Source organism: Passer domesticus, chromosome 7 (genome assembly GCF_036417665.1).
Source record: "Passer domesticus isolate bPasDom1 chromosome 7, bPasDom1.hap1, whole genome shotgun sequence".
Taxonomy (NCBI): domain Eukaryota; kingdom Metazoa; phylum Chordata; class Aves; order Passeriformes; family Passeridae; genus Passer; species Passer domesticus.
The window spans coordinates 2,050,281-2,075,557 of NC_087480.1; the positions used below are offsets into that span (position 1 = coordinate 2,050,281).

The window sequence follows — 25,277 nt, forward strand, 5'->3', positions numbered from 1 at the left end:
CTGGGAGAGGCAGGTGAGGTGGTTTTGGTGACACTGTGAGGTCTTTTTGGTGACACTGTGAGGTCTTTTTGGTGACATTGGGTGGCCCCAGTTCTGCAGCAGAGATCCTGGAATTCCTGCCTCAGCATATAGTATGGTACTGAAGAATTAATGCAGGACTTTTAAGAGCTTTGTAGAAGTAAAATAACTTTTATATTTTCCACTGGTTTGGGGTTTTTTTTATCACCAAACCCACATAAAGTTAAAAAAGAAAGCCCTCTTTGAAGTAATGTTTTGAGGAACGTGTCCCTTTCCAATCCTTTCATCATAATTGACAGGCCATAGAAACTCATCTCCCAAATGTTTCATGACAAATGCTTTGCCAGGATGGCTGAGCAGGCTGCACTAAAGCCGAGTCCCAGCTGACATGTGAATAATCTCCACCCTGAACAATTTGGAGCTGCAGTGAAAGTGTTGTCGGATAACAGATGGGTGAGTCCATGCCACAGCAGCTGAGGGAGTTGCAAGAAATGCCATGTGGCTGGATTTCATTTTTTATTTTTTTTCCGAAGCCTCTCTATTGCTGCCTTGCCAAGCAAACCTATTCCCCCAGCTTTCAAAGTGAGAAGGAAACTTTATTGTCTACTTAATCTCAAAGTCCTTTTCCACCAGCAGTACCTGGAGAGCAAGGGGACAACATCTATGCTGAGACACAGCAAAGCAGTTTTCCTTCACTCAAGAGGTTTTACTTGTGAAGTCAAACATCCATCATAAAGGTTGTTTTTACTCCAGTGGTACTGGCTCCCTCCTCCTAAGCAGGTAACAATGTCAGCTAAGCCCAGCTGCACAGAGCAATTCAGATCTCCTTGTGAGGTGCTGCACTCCTGTCTCTCTTTCAGAGGTCACAACAAGACTCTTCTTCAGCCACACATTTCCATACCAAACAAAATTCAGGCTCTATGGACTAGGAAGCTTGACTTTTATCCTTCAGTTTCCTCTTTGCAGCTTCCCTATAGGCTCTCTTTAGAGGTTATCCTGACAAACAGATGAGAGAAGAGTAAAGCAAAAAAAGAAACCAGAAGTCAAAACAGAAATAGTCAGAATTGTCTCTGGAGTGGGGACTCCCCATGGCATAGCACAGGTTCCCAACCAGTCTTCCTAAATTTCACACCAAAGAAAGATGGTTTTGTGCTGAGCTGAAACACAGGAAAAAGCTGTAGGAAGCTGACTTTCAGAGCTCTAATTCCTCCTGGGCTCTTACGTGTGAGTGGATGAAGACAATGTGCCAATTTTGAGCTGGAAGTGAGCTCTGCAGTGCCCTGGCTGCTGTGGGGAGCTGGGAAAGGGAGAGGCTGTGGCAAGAGCAAGAAAAGAATTTCACTGACCAAAACCGACTGTTCCAGGCTCATTCCTGAGATATGGCCTGAGAAACTTGGAGATTGTTGAGGATGTTCAAAGTAAAATCTATTTGTGTTTCTTTAGCAGATTTCTGTTATTTTTCCTCTATTTTTAAATTATTTATTTTTTTAGGAGTGGTGGTGGTGTTTCCTGTTCCTGGGGCCATTTTCCATTTGAGTCTTTGAGGAGCTGCTCTACGACCTTGGCCCTGAATGCTGGGATGTGCTGGGAGAGGGCAGCAAAGGGCAGAGCCAGGTGCTCAGGAAACTGCAGAGCTTCAAGTGCTTCCTCTGAGCCTGCATCCCCCGGGCTGGGCTCCTGCTCTGGAGAGGCCTCTCAGGAGGGAGGGAGAGGATCTCAGGGGCCTCCTTGAACACCTTTGTGTTCCATTCAGTTCCTTTTCATGGAGTGCTTTAGACTTTGAACAGACCTTTTAAAATTGTGGATTATTTCTGTGCCCAGACAGGAGTGCAGGAGATGTGCTGATGGAGGCTGTACATTGACACTTTGTGCTGCAGGTAATTTTCTCGTGTGAGAATAAAGTTGTTTTTTTTTTCCCAGGTGCAGGAAATGTGAGGTTAACTGCACCAAGTTTCCACTGGACTTTGCAAAAAGACTAAGTTGACTCTAATTAATTCTATAACATCAGTTAAATCATGTTAATGCTGTTTTAAGGAAGAGCTTTTAAGATTTTTACAAATGGAACTTGGTTGAATTTGTGCACCTTTATAATTTTTTGAACACTTCTATGCCCACGCTTATATTTTTTTCCTTTTGTTGCCTAACAAAAATATTATTGAAATAATTAATGAACATATGTAATATAACAGCTTTGTGGACCTCTGCTGCCACTATATCATTTTAACAGGATGTAAATGTCATTGCATGGTTCCTTTTTCATTGATTTATAAAATCAGAGGTGCTTTGTTTCGTTCTTGCTATGGTATGGTGTTGCAAGCAGCAGCTCCTCATACTTTCAACCTGAGAAATTACTATAACATTTTTAGTGTGAAGCATTAAGCAATTTTAACTTTAATTATTGGGAGTCTCAAGCTTCATAGCCTTAATCTTGAAATATAAATGAAATATAAGCATTAATATTTATTTATTGGTATTATTCATAAAGTGCAACACAGATGTCTGTGTCCAGGGATTTCTTTCAATTTTTAATATATACTTTTAAAACAGGACAAAATTAATAATTAAGAAATTCCTCACATATCTAAATTACACCAGATAATATAAAGATGCACATTATAGCAGCTCACAAGAGAATACTGCTTGAGAAAATTTTCAACATAAATTTGTCTGATAAGGTCAAAGTAATGCTGCTGACAGTAGAATAAGGAAGAGAAAATATTTTGCTGCTTCCAGGCATCTTCATGTTAAGTCAAATAAAGAATAACAAGAACAACTCAAGATACATAAGGAGGAAAATTCACTCAAAGGGAAACCACAGAAAACGTTTTTGTGTTGTTTGTACCCTTGCATGCTCTGTGGCTGCTGTAGCACACAGAGATTGTTTTCCAAGTCAGCTGAGGCTGGATAAAGGAGTAGATTTTGTTATCTCTGGGTCATGGAAATGCACTCTTTCCAACCCAAAAGCACAATCAGAGTGAGGGTTAAGTTCTGACAGTCACTTTTAGAATTTAAATTCACTTTTATATTCACCTTCAACTTTATTCACCGTGGACAAGCCTCAAAGCTGAACTCAAATTGAAAGTGTGGGGTTTTTCTTCCCAGCATCCCCAAAAGAACAGAATTTGGAAACCACCCTTGTGCTTCTGGAATTTGTGCAAATATGGATAAAATCTAAACTTTGCTGGTCTCCTGTGACTTGTATAGGAACAGTTTTAAAAACTATATAAGGGTCTAAATGGAGACATATGAATCTTTAAAGGAATTTACAAGGCAGATATGAATATTCACTAGCCTGTCCCTAATTTCTGGATTAATTTCTGTGTATTACCCTGTACAGAGCTCACAGCTTAATCATTTTCCCCCTAGAAATGCAAGCTGCCATTTCCAGGCACGTTCTGCAGAGCAATAATTGTGTCCTCACTGGCATTAACAGGAGTGGTTTTAGCACAGAGCTTGTGTGCTCAGGAGCAGGATCAGGACTTTGGGCTGAGGTTTTTCCAAAGGATGTTATCTCAGATTAACCTCAGTCTGATCATCCGAGGCTGCCCTGCGTGCAGAGTCCCTCTGGTTTTCTGTCAGTGAACTATCTCTGGTGCTGCTCTGCAGAAACACAGGAGGAGAATAATTCTGTCCTGCAGGCAGCTCCCTTGGGCTGAAGCACCTGTGCTCTAGGAGCCCCCAATGTGCTATTCTTTGAGAGAGTTTATGAACTTATTTTGGGGAAAACGAGCATTTATGGGCAGTTCTCTGGCGATTAGGGAGAGCCAGGAGCAGGGGAGCCACAGTGAGTGGGGCAGAACAAAGTGAGGGCAGCAGGGAGCACAAAAATGCAGCAGCTCCAGAAGAAATGGGAGCAAGCAATGAAAGGAAAAAACAGGCAAGATCTTAGGAAGAAAGCGGGAAAAATTCCCTCAAAGTGAAGCTTATCCTGCTCCTCTTTGGGTTTTTTTTCCAGCCTTCCTTTCCTGAGACAGAAGTTGGAGGAGTTGGAGTTCATGTTTCTCCCATACAGATTGTTTTTCTGATTCTTTGAGTACATTGGATATCTTTCACTTTCAGAATCTATTTGCATTTGATTATTTTTGTCTGTATTTCCTCCTGGTTCATATGGACTTTATGCATATTTCAGGATGTTTTTCATATGATATGTGAAAATATCTCTACTTATTTCCTGAATCTAACTTGGCAACGTGGCATATTGATTATTGTTCTGGGTGCTTTCAGTCCCTGATACAGAGACTTATGGAGAGGCAGGCTGAAGTTAATTTTATAAATAAGATTTATGGAAGAGCATATTTGTTGGATTACTGTAATTGATTGTTAGGGATTGGGCAGATTTTTCTTTTACTGGAGTAATTATATTCAATTCTGTGCCTGGGATTGGATGTTAAATCCAAGTTGTAGGCTATGTTTGAGGCTTATGGCTGAAGCCTGCTGTGTGTATTGATGCACATCAGCTCAGTCTGAAGATCCTGATTGCTGCCTTCAGCCTCAGATATCACTGCTTTTTTCAGCCAAATCTGTTTCAATGAAAACCTCCTTTCTGAAACTTAAAATTCTGCAATAAAACAACAGTGCTCTTAACTGAAACCATGAGAAAAATGTAGGATCTAGCCTTGTGTGTTCAAGTAGCATTTTGTGTCTCCAAAGGCCATTTCAGACAGTTTAATCCTCTAGCATTCCCTAGGCCAGGGATTGAAGATTTGGGAAGATCCTGAGGGATAATCCAGGACTCAAGTGTCTCACACAAGATTACACACAACAGGTTTATGTTCTGAAGGAGAGTTATTGTGAGGTGCTGCAAAATAAATACAAAACAGATCACTGGCTTCCAGTAGCTTTCGTGGAATTTGGAGTGAGTTCCCTGGCTTGTGCTCCCTGCTGGTGACACCCTTGGGGCTGCATTTCCCACTGCCACCAGGCTGAGGCAGGGCTGCATTCATTTGAAATATGCTCCCAGAGAGGAGTTAATGGTCTTGAACTTCTCTGATTTCAGAACTTGGGCTTCAGCACTTAGTACTTCAGTGCTTGGGCTGATCTTTTTAAGAGGCAGAAGGGAGAAAACGGGCTGCAGCTTGGAGTGGACACCACTACTCCCCATTGTAATTTGTTTTGTCAGGTTTTCTGAAAAATCCCTTCACCTGGGATTCCTCTCCTGGGAAGATGAGAAGCCTCAGAGAAAAAGGAAAACAATAATTATCTGATTTGTGTCTCCTCTGTTTCGCTCATGTGGAATGTGTTTGGAGATTGTTTACCCACAGGAGATTGTTTCATTAGTTTCTGATGTGAGTATTTTGACTCAATGGCCAATCAGGGCCAAACTGTGTTGGTACTCTGGAAAGAGTCATGAGTTTCATCATTATCTTTTTAACCTTCTGTAAGTATCCTCGCTGTATTCTATAGTATAGTATAGTTTAGTATAATATAATAATATAATATAATATAATATAATAATACATTATCCTTCTGAGAACATGGAGTCAGATTCACCATTCCTTCCTTCATTGGGCACCCTGCAAATGCAATACCCCATCTTTGTGCTTGAAAGAAAGCCTTGTTGAGCAGGAGTCATCATCTGCATGCAGATTAACCAGCCCTGTCTCCATGCAGGGAGATGTGCAAGCACTTTGACAAAGCTGAGTGCAGATGGAACTCGCTCCACACTGCAGGGCTCTCACACACCAAACCCTCCCAGTTCCTGGCAAGGAGCAGAGGGCTGAGCTCCTGCCTGGGTGTCACTGCAGAGAGACACACGCTGCTCTGCCCTTGACTTGCAAGTTCTGCAAACTTTGGGGGAAGTTTAGAGACTCTCCATGGAAAATGAAAGCAGAAAAATAACTCGTTAGAATTGTTAGAATTTTGGTTTGTTAGGGTTGTTTGTTTTGAGGATATTTTTTGAGTTTTTTTTTTTTTTTTTTTGAGCAAAGAGATCACCTATCATTTTTTATAGGAATAACTTGTAGACATTATTAGGAAATTAACAAGAGCTCAAGGTCTTTTAGGCAAGAGAAGATTGAATGATACCCTTTTCATTTTGGATTACAGTAATTTATGTAGTGTCAGACCTGACAGCATGGGCTGTCAAACTTACTATCTCAGGTAACTCACTTTTAATTTAAGATTAATTCTTTGAGGTTGAATCATAAGGTCTTTGTTCTTACATGACTTAGATTGTATGCTGGGATTCCAACACTTTGTCAACCTTTTTAGACTTCTGATTGAGTCACTTGCACCTTCATTTATACTTATTTTTTCATGAAGTATTTCCTCTCTATTTAATGAAATATGCTCAGCCATGTTCATTAAATATGAGAAAATTTCTAGATGTTTCTCACTATGATGAAAATAAAATACTATAATTAAAGACTAGATTAAAAAAATAATAATTGAAGAAAAAAATTATCAGTCCCTTTATTTATCCTGTTCACTGCTAGACAGGCACAAAAAATCCTGAATATTTTACTTTGCTACCCTATTTTCATATGGGCTATATATATTTTTATTGACCGTGTGTTTTTTGTGAGCTGAAAGAAATTGAATGTCTTTCTGTTTAGAAAAATAATGGGCAAAACTTCAGCATGGTTTCAGTCCTACAAATTTTCACATGGAGGTATGAATATTAACAATGCTGAGAAAGTGCTCACCAAAAATAGAAGTCTGATCTGCAGACACTGAAAACCCCATGCTTGCATCACAGTGACTGTGAGCAGCAGAGTTGCTTAATCAGCCCAGCCTATCAGCATTTGAAATTTGTTGTCCCTAGTACTTATTTTTGCTTAACTTTCCACTGGTTATCACAAAGTAAACTTCAGTTTGCTGAAGCAGTCGTTGTGTGAAGTGGCTGTGTTGCTCCAGTTGGAGTAACTTCATTCCTGTGTGCAGAAGGAAGCTCTGCAGACTTGAGCTGATCATAGGAGATGCCATCTGTGGATTGCCACAGAAAATGCAGTGAAATCCCCTGAAGTTTGCTCTGTGTGTTCAGGACAGAACTGTACTGCTCTTAATTTTTTGTTTCAGTCATCAGCAGTGTCCCTGGAAGGGTTTGCAGATGATCAGGGACCAAACCCCCAGGATCTGCTGCACCACCACAGGAGGGTGATGGATGAAGTGTGACCCAGCTCCTTGTGGAGCACCTTCCAGTGGTGCACAAGGTGATATTTTCTGCCTTCCTTCAGAAAGGTTCCACTTTTAGTCATGAAATAATGAGAATAGCTGTTGCAACATCACACAAAAATATAAAATCTATTTTTTTTGCTTAGGCTGTTTAAGAGAACCTATTTCAAGTAATATTAAGGTACCTTCATTTAATAAAGAAGTATTTTCATTAGCACCTTCCATTTCCATTTTCATTATGCCTCCATTAAAAAGAACTCTAGAAGTCTTTGCTCTGTGTCCAGCAGTGATGGCAGCAAGTAAGCACATTAAAAACCTGTCACTCAGCCTGGTACATTAGGTAATGAAATCAGAAGGCAAGAGACAGGGACTTGGGTGTTTGTCACCCTCTGACAATTTGAAATCAATAAGAATTTGATCACGTTGAACTATACTCAAAGATCATTTCCTAGCTGGCTTTCCCTCAGCCTTTCTGCTTTAGCCATATCTTCTTTTACTTCTTAGCTGAAAAAAGGAACCATGCAGCACAGGGCACGTTGGTATAATTAACAAAGGAGAGTTTATTGAGTGGGATAAAGGTAATGAGGAACAAATTATCTTGTTTATAGCTTGCACTGTCCAAACCCAAATATATTTTACTGGCAGGCTTGCAAAGGTAGATTCTTTTCCATTTCTCAGTGGAGCCTGCCTCATGTGAGGGATCACATTAAATAAGAGATTGCTTTTGTGAGTAGAGGTAGGTCAATAGGACCATTTGCAAAATAGAGGTTGTTTATCAGCTTTTGTGGAACAAGATGCACAAATGCTTTGGGAAATTTGGATAAAACAATGATGGCTATGAAACTCTAAAGATTCAGAGATAAAATATGTAGTAAAATACGTGTTAATTCATAAATTAAATTGTATTTTTTGTCGCTATGCCATGTATTTATACACACCTCTTTATTATTAGGTGTGTCTTGTCAGGGGTATCTCTTTAAATGTTTTACATATGAGGAGTCCTTATTAACACATGAAATTAAAAATAATACACCAAACTGCCAATATTTGAGAGTCACACAAGACAGGATGCACACAATGTTATCTACGGTTTTCTAACATTTATTTGATTTTTTTTTAAAGTGCAATTTGCACATATTGCTAATAGGGAAAGACAAATTAACAGCACTTTAAATACAAAAAATAGAGATTTCTAGAGCAACTGTTTGTAGTATTTTCAATCTTTGTGCTTCTCAGCCAGTCGAGGAACTCGTACATAGTGACCTCAGCTGAACACGGTAGCGCTTTCAAAGAAACATTTTGAGAGAGTGAGAACAGAAAGATCTGAGGATATGAATTCCTCTGAAAAGCAAAATCTATTTTAATATTAAGTATATTTAACAAGAAATAGACTTGCTGTTTCTTCAAATTTTTTATAATTAGAAATGACTTCATATTTTCACTTTGATGTTCAGCTGAAGAGCAGGACACATTTCAAATCATGTTGTTGACTAGAATGATAAAGTTTGATGATGAATGTATTTCATGGCAAGGTAATATTAAAAAAAAAGGGAGTTTGTGGAGAATTAATGTTTATTCCTTAATTATGTTCCTTCCTGTAAGTCAGCCATTGAGTGGAAGCAGAACTGTTCATGTTGGTGGAAAGTTCTGGTTTGCTCAGCAGTACCTGTGTCATGATGAGATGTGAAGCCATCAGCCTTTGGTTTAGCCTAAAAAAGAGGATGCAGGATTAAACTTAAGCCTCTTGATTAACAGAATTAATTATGGAAATGAGGATGCAGTGAGCCCGTTAAAGGAAACCTTTGCTCTCTGTGGAAGCAACTGCACTATAGGCTCACTTACTTTGTTGAGATAAAAAATGTTCCCATCTGTTTTGCTGATGTGAGGACAGCTGCAAAGTCCCCCAAAGGGAGGGAGCAGTTACAGAGCACTGAAATCATGGATCTGCAGGTTTGGTGCCCAGCCTTGCTGGTAATTCTGTGAACTTCTGCAACTCAGTCACTGGAAAATGGATTTTGATAGTACAGCTTGTAAGATTGCAAGGTCAGACCTGCTTGAGAATTATGGCAATGCTATAGAACACAAGTCTGCTTTATAAAGAGCAGCCCAGTAAATCCTGAGAGTTTTTTTCATGTGCTCATTTGTTTAGAGTTACTCTCTGGCAAACCTGTTCTATTAGCAGAGGTAATGGAATTAATTTTCTTCTCTCTTCATCAGCTGGCAAGAGGACACTGGAATTTGTTAAGACTTGACAAGCACTGCTTAGCATTCTATTGTTAAATGAAAAAATGTGCTTTTCTAATCAAAAGTCTTCTTACCTAGGGATGAACCTGTGGAAGGGGTCTGGAGGTCATCTCAAGATTCACAAACCTGTCGAGTCCTTGTTAAGCTCATGTGGGTTTTAAACATTCTAACCCACTCCATGGAACCTGCATTCTTGCTGAGAACAATACATAACAAAAAACTTACTGCTTTTTGAAAGGCACTTGCCACATTATGAGATCAAATCCTTAATTACTGTGGTATTCAGCAATTTTTTTTGAAGTAGTTTCTTTGAAAGAACTATTTCAGAACAAATATGTCAAGCAAATAGGCTTCTAACTGAGGCCTGGTTTGATGTTTCAGTCATTCACTGTCACTGCTGAACCTGGATGAGAAGGCCTTTCTTTTATTGTTCTTTACAAATAAGCTAAAATAACATGTTTAAAGTAGTTCAGCTGTGAAGTAATGCAAGTGAATTTAGATTCAGTGTTCTGGGAATATGAGAATCAGTAATTGTAAAATATGTTTTCTTTTCAGCAATTGTTGAGTTTCCACTATTACAAAAGTTGTTGATTAGTGAGGGATTGGATCCCCAGGTGCTCTTTTCTGGCTTTTGATCACTCAAGACAGCAAAAATACAGCAAGGTATTGGTTAAGGACATGGTCCTTCAAAATAGTAATTTCTAATTTCTATAACACTGAAACCAGCTGCACTGAATTTCTGCTGCATGATATGGTGGAAAATAAGATGCAAATGAAAACCTAAGGTGGTGACTTGAGTGAATTAAGGGGCTCGTTGTTGCCCAAGATTACAATAATTGTGTTGTTCTCAGCAAAATCTTTTCTAAGCCAACAGCCGTACAAATGTTTCTGGAACATCACTTCTCTTTTTCCTTTAAAAAAACCCCAAAACAACTTGGTGATTTTGCCTCCTCTTTGGGGATGAAATTATTTCCTTGACAGTTGGCAAAGGCAGAAGATTCACAAGTCTCAGCAACTGTTTTCCTGGTGGAAAAATCTAAGTGAAATGATGAGAACATCTGGCAAAGCTCTTAAATAAAACAGTACTTTGAAACAGAACTGATTCAGTGTATCCTAGGACATTACATCAGTGACATTAGAACAATTAATATTCAAGACGTGCTTAATTATAATTATACTCCACAGATGTTCCATGGGAAAAGTGGAACATTGTGCTTTCAGGTTGAGCTCTCATGCAGGCAGACTAATACAGTGGCACTTTACTTTGTCCCTATAAAAAAATATTAACAAGATTGACTGTTAAACCAAAATTATGCATGAGAAGCTCAGCAGCAGCTCTCAGCCAGCATTGGGGATTGTGTAAACAGTGAATATATTGTTTTATTGACTGCATTAGGCTGAAAAATCCTGCACGTGGTGGCTCATCCCTGACAAACCCTTCCTTTGTACTTGAGCCAGGTCTGATGTGAGGATAACGAAAGAAATCAAGGATCTCCAGACTGAGGGAGGTGTTCTGATACTTTTAGCATTAATCTCTGTGTTGTTTTTTTGGAATCTCTCTAGCATTCACTTGACACCAACTGAAATCAAGCATGTGGCTGCTTCAGTGGGAAAATGACTCCCCAGTAATGGAGTCAGTGGGAAAAAAATTGGGATATTAGTAGCCTATTAAAAATTAACAGTATTTAATGGTGCCTTGGAGGTAGAGGCAAGGTTGAACAGGAAACCCTGGGGACATTTCCTAGCCTTCAGTGCTTGAATTAGCAATTTTAGCAGCATTTTTAGCAGTGAAAGAATTTGGTTTGTGTTAGGTGGTTATGAGCTGGGTATAACTCAGCTAAGAATGCAGGATATATGTCATTTAAGATAGCTGTGAGAAATCATTACAATTTACTGTTGAAAAGGAGCAGTTGCCAGATCAAAACATGTATAGGCACCTATATTATTGAAGAGAAAGATTTTTATTCAGGATACATATTTCCTGTTCACAAGAATTTGTATTTTATAAGATAACAAATTCTCAATTAACAGAGTATCAAACAATATCCATTTCTCCTTCTAAGAAAAATAAGTCAGTCAGTATTTTTGTTGCTTGCTGAGGTCAAAAGTACAGCTACCACTCTGGATGAAAAAACAACTTCACGAGGTCCCTTGGGAATCCTGTAAGTGAGTTGAAGTGCAACCTTAACTCATCTGAAAACAAAAAGTGCTTTTACAGGAGATCTGCACTTGAGATTTGATTAAGAAAAAAGGAAATAATGTACTCTGACTCCATCAAGCTTCCAATGAAGAGCTGCAGTTAACACACTGCTAGCCCTGTTCCACTCCTGTTTGGCCACTTGTTAATTGTGAACAAACAGTTACAGTAATTCATGCTGCATGGGTACAATTTATGGGCATAGACATTTTAAGGTCCAAGAGTGAAATATACTTCTGAGTTCCAAGAAATGAGGATAAATTATTAAAAACTCCTGATTCCAAACAATTGAAAATGTGTCCAGTACTACTAATTAAAATTACTCAGCTGAGCATCTGATTTTAATTAACTGAATGAGGTTGTGATGGATGTGGTGTTTGTCATTTTGTCTCATTTTTCATATTTAATGAAACTTCATGTTTGCTTTCTCAAACTGTGAGAAAAATAAGTGTTCTATTATTTAAATAGATATCTCCAAAGCCACCTTTAAATAGATATTGCTAAAACCCCTGTAAATATACAAGGTGGGTTTTTCATAAAACTGAAGTGTTCACTGCATAGAGTACCTTAAAGGAATCCTTTGGGTTTAAAAACCCAAAGAATTAGGAAGGTGGTGTTTCAGCAGATCAATGTTTTCTACTTTCAATCCCCAAAGCCTCAGGGGTGTACAGTGTAACTTATCTGCTTGCAATACTGTTTGAGTGGTAGCTATTTTCATATACTTGGTGATTTGTGCTGCATTTGGCTCACTATTGAGCTAAAATGATATTTACACCTGTGCCCAGACAGGGATTTCTCAGTAAATTATTTCTTCCTTAATTTTTTACCTAAGCAAGCCCTAAGATTTATCGATCAGCTTCATGTTGGAATGAGGGGAGAGGGGAAGAGAGAATGGAAAGAAGTATTTCTTCCTTTAACTTTTATTTCTCTTACCTAGCAGTTACTAAACTATGTTTATGCAGAAAATGTTGTGTAATGCTGCTTAGTTCTGCTGACTGTGGTTTATAGAAAGGCACTAAAAGCAGCAGGAGTTTCCTCATTCCTCTCTTCTCATGCAGACAGCCTTGTGGGGCTCCTCTTTGACTGAAACAACGTGAATTAGGGTTTTGTGGGGTTGGTTCATGTTTCAGATGTCTCCAGCTTCTTTCTCTCATCACTTTTAAGGTCAGAGAACAAAACCAGTCATTTTCAAAATTGCTGGTTTTGGAGGGGATGAGCTGTTATTAGTGTGGTGGTTTTCCACAAGCTGCTGGGTGGTTTCAGTCTCACCAAGCTGATCTGCTCAGCTTTCTGCTCACAGCATCCTGGGGCTCGATTTTAGTGATAAATCCTGAAGAAATCATCCTGGGCAGGGCGTGTAGGGGCTGGGGCAGGGCTCCTGTCTCAGGTTCTGCTGCCATCCAGTGTGACATGTAGGACAAGGCTGTCTGGGACAGTAAGCTCAGCCTAAGCCCATGGTTGAGCACTTGGCAGGTGATTTTAGGCTGGAATATCTTTAATTTGATCCAAGAGCTTATCTGGCCTGCTCTCAGGCGATAACAGGAATTAAGGTTAGTGAGTTTTCTTTCCTCTGCAGGTCAGGTCAGGGCAGAAACCTCTGAGGCTGAATGGGTTTTCACAGGTGCTTGTTAATACTTATTGCAGTAGCATTTCAATACAAACTCTTATTTGCAAAAGAGGGAAATAAAAGTCCAAATGTGCCAACATTCACATGTGGGCTGTCGGGCTTGTCAGTCATGTGAGCTTGTTGTAAAAAAAAAAATTGTAGAGAAATGGTACCATTTAGTTTGAAGTTGTCTCCAAACATAAAAGTAATATAATTGGAGTTTAAAATAAAGGGAAAATATGTGTTGTGAGGTAATTGCAACTAGAGATATTTTAGCTGAAAGTTTTCTGTAATGGTTATTAGAAGGCATTTCCTCACTCTGCAAGGTGTGCCTGTGTCTCTGAGACTGTTGCATAAGATTCCACACCTCCCCTTCCTGGGCTGTATGACAGGGCCAGCAATTAGCACTAAACTCCAAGGCAATTTATTTTCATGAAATTAATAATAATGAAGATAATTTCATTTTTGAGAGCAGCTCTGTGAAAAGCCATCTCAGATCGCTGTGTGGAGATCTTGATTATCCAGTGAAGAGGAGCTGTTCACAGGAGGGAGTATTAGCACAGCCACATTCCACTAAAAACACTCTTAGTCTTGCCAAGTTTCTGGGCACAAAATGATATGCATGCTGTGCTGATGTTATTAGTTTCCATCCTTCAAGCTGCTGCAGTCCCCTCTGTATAAATCTATCCTGAAGAATCTTTATATGCCAAGGAATATGATCCCTAACCACTTTAAAGTGTGATGCATTTAAAAGAATGCAAAACAAAGTGTGTTAAAATCCAGAAAAGGAGACTGGGTGGATGCCTATTTGAATTATTTCTGTTTCCTATCTGTGAAAATTGAATTGACTGACAGTAGAAAGAAACATTTAACTGGTTTTATTATATTAACTTTTATTTCGTTTGCTTGTCTTTAAATTCTATGGGTTCCATAATCAAAATCTTGAAGTGAAAAGCATCTTGAGACATTATGGAGTGAATGTATAAATTTTAACCCGATTTCAAAAATATTGCTCTTGTTTTCTTTCAAAGCAAAATATTATGTGGCTCATAATGTCATTGCAACATGTAAAAATAAATCACTGTATTAAATTGGTAGGCTGACAGGCCTTTTAGTTCATGAATTTGTGGTGCCTGAATGCCTTCCTGAAGAGAACATATTGGATCAGACATATTTTGTGAGTCTGCTGTGCAGCCTGAGCTCTGAAACCATCATCTCAGAGGGAAGTGAGGAAGAAGCTTTGGTCTCCTCCATTTGTCATTCCCAAACTGCATCCACAGCCTCCCAGTGCTCATGCCACCCATGTGTTAAAGTGAATGCACACGGGTGTAAATATCATCAATGGATGTAAATACCATCAGTGGCATTTACATATTGATGGAAATGATTGGTCGGGGGAAGGTAAAATATTCATGAACGCTTGCTGAAAGATTGTTGTTGATCATCAGGTTTTAGTGAATAAATGCACAGGGTATTTCCAAAATTTAGGTGACTTATTTTACTGCTTCTCCTTTTACAGCTTTTTTCATTTTTAAAATATTTTTTTGTCTTTTTTTTCTTTCTTCTGCAGAGTCACCAGATGGAATTGGATCATTGTCTAGGTTTTAGGAGTGATATGTGGAATCCTAAACCACTCCAGATTGTTGCAGGTGCGACTACCCTGATCCTGATGAAGGTAAGTGGTGGAAAATTTGAAGCTACAGAGGGGAAAAAAAAAAAATAAATCCTCTATCCAGCTAAACAGGTTAGCAGAAGAGAAGACAGTTTTGTTCCCATTGCTCACATTCTATTCATGCATCCAGAAAAGTTAATGGTCAGGACATGTAGCTGCACATTTGACATGTTTCACTTGTTTATTATAAATTTAATGTGACTAAACTTTGTTATCTTCTACTTGAGAATGCCTCTGGTATGTGATTCATTTTGATTACTTGGTACAAAAGTTTCTCGTAATACAACCCCCATTCTCATTGTCCCAGATTCTCATTGATACAAATTTCTTGTATCATGAATTTTGTACTGATTCCTGACAAGGTCCCCTCTGTCACTAAGCTTGTTAAGGTCTGTGCTGCTCCATGTGCTACATCTAAAATCAATTTCAGCTGCATTTGACCACTGTGCAGATGGAACATTATTCATGCATTAGACTTTCTAAGTGGGGTAGAACAGAACCTTACATTTATTCCTTACAATTGTATCTGCATTTTTGTATTATATATGGTTCAGTAACCTTTTGTGGAAGACCAGAAGATGCCTCTGGAGGCAACACAATGTGCATCAGAACTGATTTATACTGTAACATCTGTCAACTTTTCCCTAGGACCTAGTTGTGCCAGGGTACACATGTCATCTTGTCTAATGACTTATCCAAAGACAGAGGCTGACTGTGGAAAGAGCTCCAGCACATGAATGAGTCTGATCCTGCCTGCTGCCATTTTTCCAAGGAATTCTGTTCAATGTGCATTTTTTGGTTCAGGGATGTGTAGCTTGCAGTTTAGAGAGAATTTTGCCCACAGGGTTAGCGTTTTTATTAATGAACTTCTGAAAATGGGGCATAGAAATGCTGTTGGGAAGTGTGAAAAGCACATATGCAAAGAGCTTTGAAAATATTCCAAAGAACTTAATTTTCCTTCTGAAATTTAAAAAATATCCTCCAACCAGCATCCTTATCTCCCTGTGTCTCCCAGCAGCAAGCAGAAGAGCTTGGAAAACCCAATGTATTTTATAGCAGTGGACTGGAAGTGGATCTGTTGAATCTCATGTGAACATTTTGCTCCGTGGATCCTGTGTGTCTCCATCATTTTGGATAACCATTACCAGAGTGCCAGGTGAGTGACAGCAGGCACTCTGAGGAGTCACCTGAAGTCTAAAAGATTTAGCACTTACATTTCCCCCTCAATTTTATATCCATTACACCTTTATTCTAGGGTTGTTTTCTTGTTCTTAATTGAAGTAGAATTTCCATCCTAACTTCAGAATCTTGGCTTAGCAAACACCAAATATTAAAGCACCCCCTACTATAAAATAGTCACATTTTAGCTGGTGAGTTCAACTACAGACAGGAAACAGAAACATTGATCAGATCCACAAATGTTTCTTACAAAGGAGCTGTTCCCAATAATAAAAACATAAAAGTGATTTCCTCCTGAAGAGTGTATTTGTATTACCATAATTAATTTAATATTTGCAATGTTACATAACCTTTTTTATTTTGCCTGTGAGCATGATGTAAATAAGAGCATTTTGTCATGAGAGGTCTGATAATGTCCTGTTTTTGTGCTTCAGGTAATCGCCAGCTAAACTGTAGCAGTTCTGAATTAAGTGTGTAAATGAGCAGAAATTTTCTCTTTTCTTACATTACAATTTTGTATTATAATTACAAAAAAATATAATTTAACATAGAGGGGTCTGACTTTATTCTTCCTAAAAAATATCTTTATTCCTATTTGTAAGTAGATATACAAACTGAAAAATGGCATTTTATTATAATTTTCAATTTAAAATATTTTGGTTAATATTTGTTCGACCAAATAATATTTTTTTAGGGCTATCCATAATGCATGCATACGTACAAAGTAAAAATTAAAATGAAACTGTAATTTAAGTTGAGCATGGCTCCAGATGTCTTCACAGATTTTAAGTCAGTTTTGTGTCTTTTTGTGATGGCTGGCTTTACTGCTTTTATATTGATTCAGTTTAGCAGATTGGCTTATGTGTTAGAATGATTTAGGATGCTGTATCTTTTATTTTCCAATTTAGCTCTCCCTTGTATGTGAAAACACTCTGTGTAGTGGCAGGACAGGTATTTATGGGTTAAGCAGGCACAGCTCTGTTTTAGGGCTTGAACAGAATGTTGTAGTGTAACAGTTCTGTGTTTATTGCAGGGTTTGAGGTGAAACTCCTGTTCCACCTGAGCTGCACTGGCTGTTCAGGGGATGGATCATCTCACTGCCTTCTGGCAGCTGACTGTGCTCTAAATAATCTAATATTCATCAGTCCATGGGAAGAAATCTGATCTAAAGAGCTAATTAGCTTAATTAGTGCAGCTATCTAGAATGGGAGGCCTGGCTCCAGTCTCATGTAAAGCAGAGTTAGTGTTGAAGAAGAAAGTGAGTTTCCTGCAATAGAAAGGGTGCAGGACTTGGCACCTTCCCCTGGAGTATGGCAGGGTGAGTGATGGGAGCTTGGACAAGCCTTTTTCTCAGGAATTCTTGGTTTGCTCTGTGCAATTCCTCACTGTGGTGCTTAAAGCCCCCGTGGCATCAGTTACCAACAGCACAGCCGTGAGGTTTCTCAGTTTGTGCATGCTCCCATGGCCTCTGTGGTGGAGTTTCCAAAAACACTTGCATGCTAAGAAAATTTTGTAAAAACAGCATCCTTTAGCAGGTCAACCAACTTTCTCCATGGCCATCCTTTAATGCTTATTCATTTTGGAAAATGTTAGAACACAGGGACATGACAGGACTTTGATGGAATGAAAATGAAACAAGCTTATGGAATCAGAGGGTCATTTAGGTTGGAAAAGACCTCCAAGATCAAGTCCGGCCTTGGATTACGTTTAGTTGACACAGTGATGTTTCCCCAGCTGCACCATTTCACCAAATGCTCTGTCCAGTTTTTAAGTAATTTTGTTGTAATGAGCAAAAAGGAAATTTTTTTTCTTTCTTTTCTTTAAAATCACATTTTTACAAACAGCTGACCCGTGCAATCTAGTATTAGATCATTTAGTGGAAACTAATTTGCCACTTTGGGGCCAGAGAATCATACTTTGCTTAATATCTAACTCAAAAATCCATGGAAAGTGAATATATTAATGGCTTTCTGACTGTGGCTTCATTTAAATCTGTTAATTATTGCCATTCCTACAAGCATCTTTTGTGTTGCAATGCACAAAAAACAATATTTAAGAGGAATGAATGCTGTGGGTTTCTCTCTTGAGATGTCCCAGTTGGAGTGAATAATGGTGCCACATTCCCCTCAGAAGGTCAATGGGGTTGGAATGTTCTGTGGAGCTGGATCAGCCAGCACTGAGCTTCCATTAACTCTCTGGTCCAGCTGCCCTATGTACAAATCTTCAGACCAAAGCTGTGGGCATAATTCCTTTTATTGTTTTGGTCAAGGGAAAGGATTTTTGCCTGTAAACATTCCAAAAAACTTGCGTGTGGCTGCCAAGCAAGTGATCTGTCTGGCATTTGTGAGTTAATGAAAGAGCTGCTTTAGCCTTGGAGCTGGATTTCAAAACACAGAATCTGGAGAGGAATGTTGCAAATGTAATGTTACCCAAGCCTCTCCTAATGAGAATTTACATAAAGAATGACCCTGTGGAATTGCAGCAATGGATGGTGCTGCAGTTTAGCAGAATGGAATTGTGTCTCCAGCCCAGAGCAACTTAAAAGTAGGGATTGGAAGGTTTTGGTCTTGGGGGGAAAAGTAAGTGCTTTTCACTTGCTCAAGCCATTCACTGTAGGCTGAAGTAGCTTCTGTAGGTAGCTGCTAACAGAAAGAAAGGCTGAGATTACTGGAATATGCCTAAAATAGTGAAAAAAATGTCCAGGCTTTATTTCATTGTGCTTTACAGTCAAGGGAGAAATAATCACAAGGTGAATGCATTTTTAGAGGACAGTGATACATATAAATAAAATAATAAAACAGTATGAAAAGCAAGATCTTATGCTTGAAACATTCAGTATTCCTAGGTGATGACTAATCCAAGCACTATTAGAAATTTACTTCTGAGACTGATTTTGACCATGTTTAACCTGCTGTGATCACATGGATAAGCAGAATGGAAGATAGAGAAGGTGGGAGAACAAGGACTCTCCCAGCTCTCCACAGTTTCCAGATGAAGAACTCTATTAAGGAGAAAGATGCTCATCAGGAGAATGGTGGTGGTAAAAGAGGAATTGTGCTCTGCAAGTCCTGCATCTTCTTTTTGGAACTGCACAGGATCTGCAGCTCCTTTTAACTGCATTAAATGTTTGAAGTTTGAGGGACAGCTCTAGGTTTAACAGCGTTTCACTCCTGTTCCTACCTTGTCAGCTTATGGAACAACTGTTTGCTAATTGCTTTAGGAGGAGAGACAAAAATGAAGGCTGGTATAAAACGCAAAGCAGTATCTCAGAATTACTGGCTGGAATCTTTCGTGACATGTTTGAGTTTCCATCTGTGTGTTTATATAATGTAAAACATAAAATTGAAATGTAAGTGTACCAAAAATAAGCCAAAAAAATAATTGACAAACTCATCTGGGAGACGTGTGTGTATATATATATATATATATACACACACACACACACACATATAGATATAGATAAATACATACCCTAAAGTTCCTGGAGTGGGAATATTTGCTAAGTTAGGAGTTTACAGTGGTGCTAATTCCAGTGATGTTGCAATACATCACCATCATTGATGCTGAGAAAATTTTCTCCAGGCACAATGAGGGTTAATATTTGATATTGAAATAATTAATTTCTATTTTCTTAGGTCACTTTCATTTCAGTCTGGAAGTAGAATCAAGGTCCAGGTTAGATTTCCTGGTGCCCTGAGCTGTTTGGAGGAAGCTTTATACAAATGGCAGCCTTTTAAAAACACACAGCTTGATCAAAAGAGATTTGTTACCTCAGAAAGCTTTGCAAGTCGTAATTTCCCACCACCCCTCAGAAAGAGGTTTATAGGAAACTGCACATCCTCCTCCTCACAGAAATGAAAAAACAAAATGGAGATAGAAAGATAGAAATGAAGTGATTTCCACAGGGCCATAAACTGCGACTGGAATCAAAATTGCTCCGGAGCAGTTTGTGCCTCCTGCCCAATGCCTGCAGTCCCCAGGCCTGGCTGTCACTGCTGGAATTACTGGCCCTGGGAGCTGTTTCTCCATCAATGACAGTCAGAGTTTACAGCCTCAGCTTATTCAGAAACAAGTGTTGTGCATGAGGTCCCCTTTTTTAAAATCTGTCCGCCATTTCACTTCTAGATATAAATTATTTGGTTCAGAATTGTTTCCAGTGAAAATGTTGCCTCTATAAATTGTACCTTGAAATATTTTCATTTCCTTCAGCAAATATCAAGTGTTTCTCTGGTACTTGGGGAAAAAAAAAATCTTCATTTCAATGAATATTACTGCTTCAAGCCATTGCATGCTGTAATACCTTTTATTTAGCTGACTTGTAAAGGTTGAGGAGAGCATCAGACTTTCATTTCTTTCTGCTTCTGGTGAAGTCAAAAGTGATACTTTCACCAAGGTTAAGGGAAAAGGTTTTGATCCTGACTGAAATCAGGGGTCTACACCTGAAAATGTTCAATTCAGAGGAGTTCTGCCAGCAGCTGGAATGCTGAAATCCTGGGGTTCCTTGATTCCTGTGACCCAGCTAATCAGCCCTTGCCTGAGATGAATAAGGCATGAAAATAGCACCTGGCCTTCATGTCTTCCTCAAGGTTCTCACACAGAGCCACTAAAGAGATCAAATAAACAGCTTTGGAGAGCTGAGAGATGATTCAGTGGCTATTCTCTTTGAGCCATGCCCAAATGGAGCTGCTCGTGCACCTTAATTATCGCTATTTTTGATGAATGCAGACCTTAAGCAACACCTTCTGTGAGGAACTTTCAGCACAACGAGGCTCACCAGAGCTTGCCTCTGGCAGGAGAAGGTTTATAGCTGCTTCTCAGCATATTTGAAAGAAGATTATTGCTGCTGACGCATTGCAAAAAGGTAACATTTGTGTGCATCAGTGACTTAATTGCTTTCTATTGTACCACATCCCATAAAATGACAAACCTCATCAATAAAAAAATGCAGTAAAGGAGGTACTTTGGGATTTGTCTAGCTGTGGGGAACTGGAGGTACTTAATAATGTTGAGTAGCTATTTCCAGTGGCAGGTAGGAGGAGTTGCTGCTTCTTATTGCAAAACTGCAGATTGTGCATGATTCTTTAATGTTTTTTTTTCCTTGTTTTCTAATTTCCCAGATAAAGAAAGAAATCAGTCATGACACCATAAAAAAAAAAAAAAAGAAGGAAAAATCTATTCAGAAGTGAGCAAATAAAAGCAAATAAAAGAATACAAGACAAATTCTGGGGGGTGGAAGAGAATTTTTAGAAAAATTGAAATGGAATTTTGTCCAAGCAGTAGAAGAGATTTAAAGCCATAAATCATAGGAGAGTTAAACCCATAAGAGACAGAAGAGAGGAGCAGTCCCAGGTGAGAGCTGGTGCTTGCCAGGTGAGCCTGGAAGTGAAGGCACTTGGCAGAGATGGGATGGGAGGGGTTAACACCACTGCAGCAGCACCTGCAGCTCACTGGCACTTCACTGCCTTGGTGATCTCGTTAACAGCTTTAATTATTCTTTTTCCAATTTCTATAAACACTGTGCTGTCAGCTCCCTTCAGCTGTGACAAAATGGCACGTGTAGCCCAGCCTGGGGGAAGCCTCAACAAGGCCACAGAGCAAAAGTGTTTCCATGACCTGTGACTTTCTTTTTATTATTCCTTTTAGCAAATCCAAGAACAAATACAATTTTCTGTTGAAGTGCTGTTAAACACACCTACCAAGTGTGCGCCAGCACTGCATTCTAGAGGGGTAAAACATATTACAGAATGAAGAAAATAGAAGCAATTCTGATCACCAGTTTCATTTAAAGATTGTTTATGGTCCTAATTACTTTAGATGTAATTAGTCATATTTTTTCAATATTGATAGGAATAATCCTGTTTATTGAGCTTCTGTTCTGATGCCTGTACATGTGCAGCTATGACCTAGTTCCACCAGAAATAAAGAATTTTTAATGCTACATTTTTGCCTGCTGCAATTAGTGATAGAACCTGTTTCTCTGAATAAGACTTACACAGTTTTGCTTTCATAGTAATGTTGGTCCTCCTAAAGGAAAATATCAGTGTTCAGGAATGTTCTTTTTTCTCTGGGGAAAAAAAATACCCAAAAAACCACCTCCAACAATAGAACAATATAAAGAAGTAGAGAATTAGGGGGGAAATGGAGCATTTGTATTGTTTATCTACTAACAAGTGTCTTTGCATATAGGACAGGAACTCTTTTGGGCATACATTTAATAGATCAAGAAGAACTCACTTTGGAGTGGGTAGACTTCGAGGTACATGTTCTGAACCTTTAACCTTTGTTTGTTAAAGCAAAATTAATCTTTCCTTCTTCACTTTTAGCCAAAGGTTACCTTCTGTACCACGGCAGGAGAGTGATAAAAAGTAGGAAGGGAAACAAAAAGGGATATTGAGGAAGCAGGCAAGACTGAAACCCAGCAAGAGTGCTGCAGGTATTTAACTTTGCTGTTTGGCTCAGAGGTGATCTATCCCTGTGCATTTCCATAAATTCTGTCATATCCTGGGTTCATCAGGGAATGCGTGGAGGTAGATGCAGGTGGGGCTGCCCCAGTGCTCCCTCTGTCTGTCCAGCATTTTGGGGTTGTGTTCCCTCCTTTTTGGAAAGTTTTCTTTGAGCCAAGCTCATCCTGCTGCTGTTCCCGGATTTCCTCTGCTCTGATGTGGGTGGGTTTGAAGTTTGTGTTTTAACAGTGAATGGGTTACAAATTGACCTACACTTCCACTGAACTGCAAAAAACCCTTTGTTAATATGACATTGTTATGGGGCAGATATGAAAGCTGCTGTTGGAACTAAATCCATAGCAATGATTCTGCATGTTGATTAATTCTGTTTATCTGATAATGCCTCTGAATTTCAGAGAGAATTATGTCTTCATTTAAATTTGTCTGAAATACTGTGACTTTATGAATGTTATAACAGATAATTAATGGGAAGAGTCTCTCATTGTTTTCTTGCTGCTTGCAAGCTTCACTGTACCAATTGTTATTTTACCAGACTTCTACAAATATTAAAAGTTTGTTCTTTTTTTCCCCTGAAAACACATTTTTTGATTACATTAATTTTTGGGTATATTGTCAAATCCTCTGCTCCTTTTGTGGTGATTATTAGCAGTAGGATTTCTTTTGGATGCAAAATAACTTTCAAATGTGTGACTTTTTAGGTGGCAGACAATGCTTTTCTGGCTGCCTCCTGTTGCTCTGAATTAACTTCAAATTTTTAAATCAAGGACTTTAGGAAGGCTGCCCTAACATAAAGTAATCACTGATGAAACTACCATTGATTAACTGTTGGGCTTTCATTGATTGCACATTTTCAGTTCCACAGGAAGATTTCAAACTTTATTTGTGTAGTATTTCTAAACCATAAAAGAGCATTTTGTGTATTGTATGCATTATGGCATTATTGTCAGATGTAAATCAGGAAGAGGGAAGAAATTTTCTTCCCTTGAAGTGCCAGGAATTTTTATATACTTCGTTCCAGATTTGCTAGAATAAGTTTTTTATGCATTCCCCTGAAATGGATGCATTCAGCCTGGGTCCCAGCTGGGTGTTGTTGATCTCTGCCATCTGGAAGGCAGCAAGGAAGTTTAAATAAGTGCAGGGGAATATCTGAACTCGTGTCCTTTTCAGGTGCAGCTACAGGTCATACAGAGACCTTGAAGATCCTCTTGTCCAGCTCCAGCCCATCCCACAGCCACATCCAGGCCCTCCTGGGAAGAGCTGTTTCTCTGAACCTCTTGCTGTCCAAATTTATTTCATCTGGATGTCAGCCGATCCTTTTGGAAGCCTCAGCACTGCTGTGTGGAGAGAAGCAAGCAGCTGCCCTTTCATACCACCATTTTCACAATTATCTAATCAAGGTTAAGCCAAGGAGTCCCCTTTACCTCACACCTCCCACATCTGGAGTGCAGCTGCCTTTTGCTGCGCTTTTGAGTCCTGGGCATCATTTTCCTCAGCTCTTTGATTCAGGTAATTATTTTGCAGCCTCCCAGCCATATCCTTGGCTCTTTGCAAACTCCTGCTCCAACAGAAGGCCAAGATGATTCTTTTCAAAGGAGCAGAACAGGTTGTGTCACTAATAAATGCAGGATTCATACTAATGCTGACTAATACCGATGGGGAACGGGGTCTCGTGTTCCATCCTGGACTTGCAGAACTGAACTTGGTTCATGCCACTTCATTTTCTTCACTGTGGTTACAGAAATTCTGCTGAATTTCTACAGAAATTCTGCTGGCTTTTTTGTGATGGTTCCTGTCCTGTGACCTGTGGGTGTGAGCAGAGCTCTCCAGTGTGCCCATTGCTTGGAATTAGGTCTTGCAGCCAGGCTGCCTCATTGGTGCTGGCTGAAATTCCACTCGTGTACCACCATCCACAAATACTCCAGGATACTTATTATTTTTAGAAAATATTTATCAAATTTTTATTTACTTCACCTTTCTGCTTTTTCTTTTCAGAAGCTGGGCTGTTCTCACAGGAGACCAGGAGCAGTGAGAAGGTGTTTGCAGCTGAAGAACATTCCAGCACGTTCTGGAATGCAGTGGGAGGGTTGGGTGGCAGTTTGGATGTGCAGGATACACTGTGGGTGTATTTCTGAAGAAAATTCAGAAAGAATGGCTTTGACCAGCACTTGATCATGTTTCTGCTGTTTGTGGGGATTCTATTCCCCTGTGGCTTACTTTGGACGTGGTTTTTATTTCCAGAATTTTTTTTTTAAATAAATAAAACTGAACAGAGGAAAACTCCAAGTAATTTGCAGTATTGTCATACTGAGATCACATTTAGGTGATTTGGAGATTTCAGATGGGTGATTTTTGGTGGTGATGGTGAGAGGAACATGTGTTCATTGGGCTGTTGTGTGATGCTCACCTGAGCTGATAAAGGGTGACAAAATGGGGTGGCAGAGGTGGATTAGCCCAGGGAATAGTGCCACACACAGCACGGAGAAGGTACAACACAATTTGTTTGGGTTTTGTGTTTTTTCCCCTAAGAAAAGCAAGGAAAACAGTGAAGTTACAAGGGAACAAATAGAGGTGTTGGTTTGCAGAAGCTAAATAAATAATGAGCAGCTCCCAGCTGCGCAGATTTTATTATTGAAAGAACAGATTTTGTATTATTGGGTTGGCTCAAACCCTTTTGTTTCATAATTTATGACAGAACTTTATAGTTAACACTTGTACAAGGGAAAGAGTGGCAGAGATTTATGACTTTCAAAACCACTTAACGTATTTTGGCAAATAGTGTGGAGC

The 25,277-nt window shown here is 39.2% G+C and overlaps 2 long non-coding RNA genes across 2 annotated transcripts in view; both read left to right on the plus strand.

Moving 5' to 3' along the window:
* The window catches only part of LOC135304232 (uncharacterized), a 295,038-nt gene extending 271,309 nt beyond the window's left edge, over window positions 1–23,729 (plus strand). Inside the window, exons 32-37 of the long non-coding RNA XR_010365651.1 lie at window positions 1,840–1,895; window positions 7,036–7,169; window positions 14,749–14,853; window positions 15,869–20,890; window positions 21,147–22,462; window positions 23,661–23,729. This is a non-coding gene — a long non-coding RNA (uncharacterized LOC135304232). The remainder of the gene's footprint in view (window positions 1–1,839; window positions 1,896–7,035; window positions 7,170–14,748; window positions 14,854–15,868; window positions 20,891–21,146; window positions 22,463–23,660) is intronic.
* A 6-nt stretch (window positions 23,730–23,735) lies between these two features.
* Window positions 23,736–24,741, plus strand: LOC135304234 (uncharacterized). The gene is made up of 2 exons (XR_010365653.1): window positions 23,736–23,999; window positions 24,486–24,741. It is a non-coding gene; the product is annotated as an uncharacterized LOC135304234 (long non-coding RNA).
* Window positions 24,742–25,277: the final 536 nt, after the last annotated feature.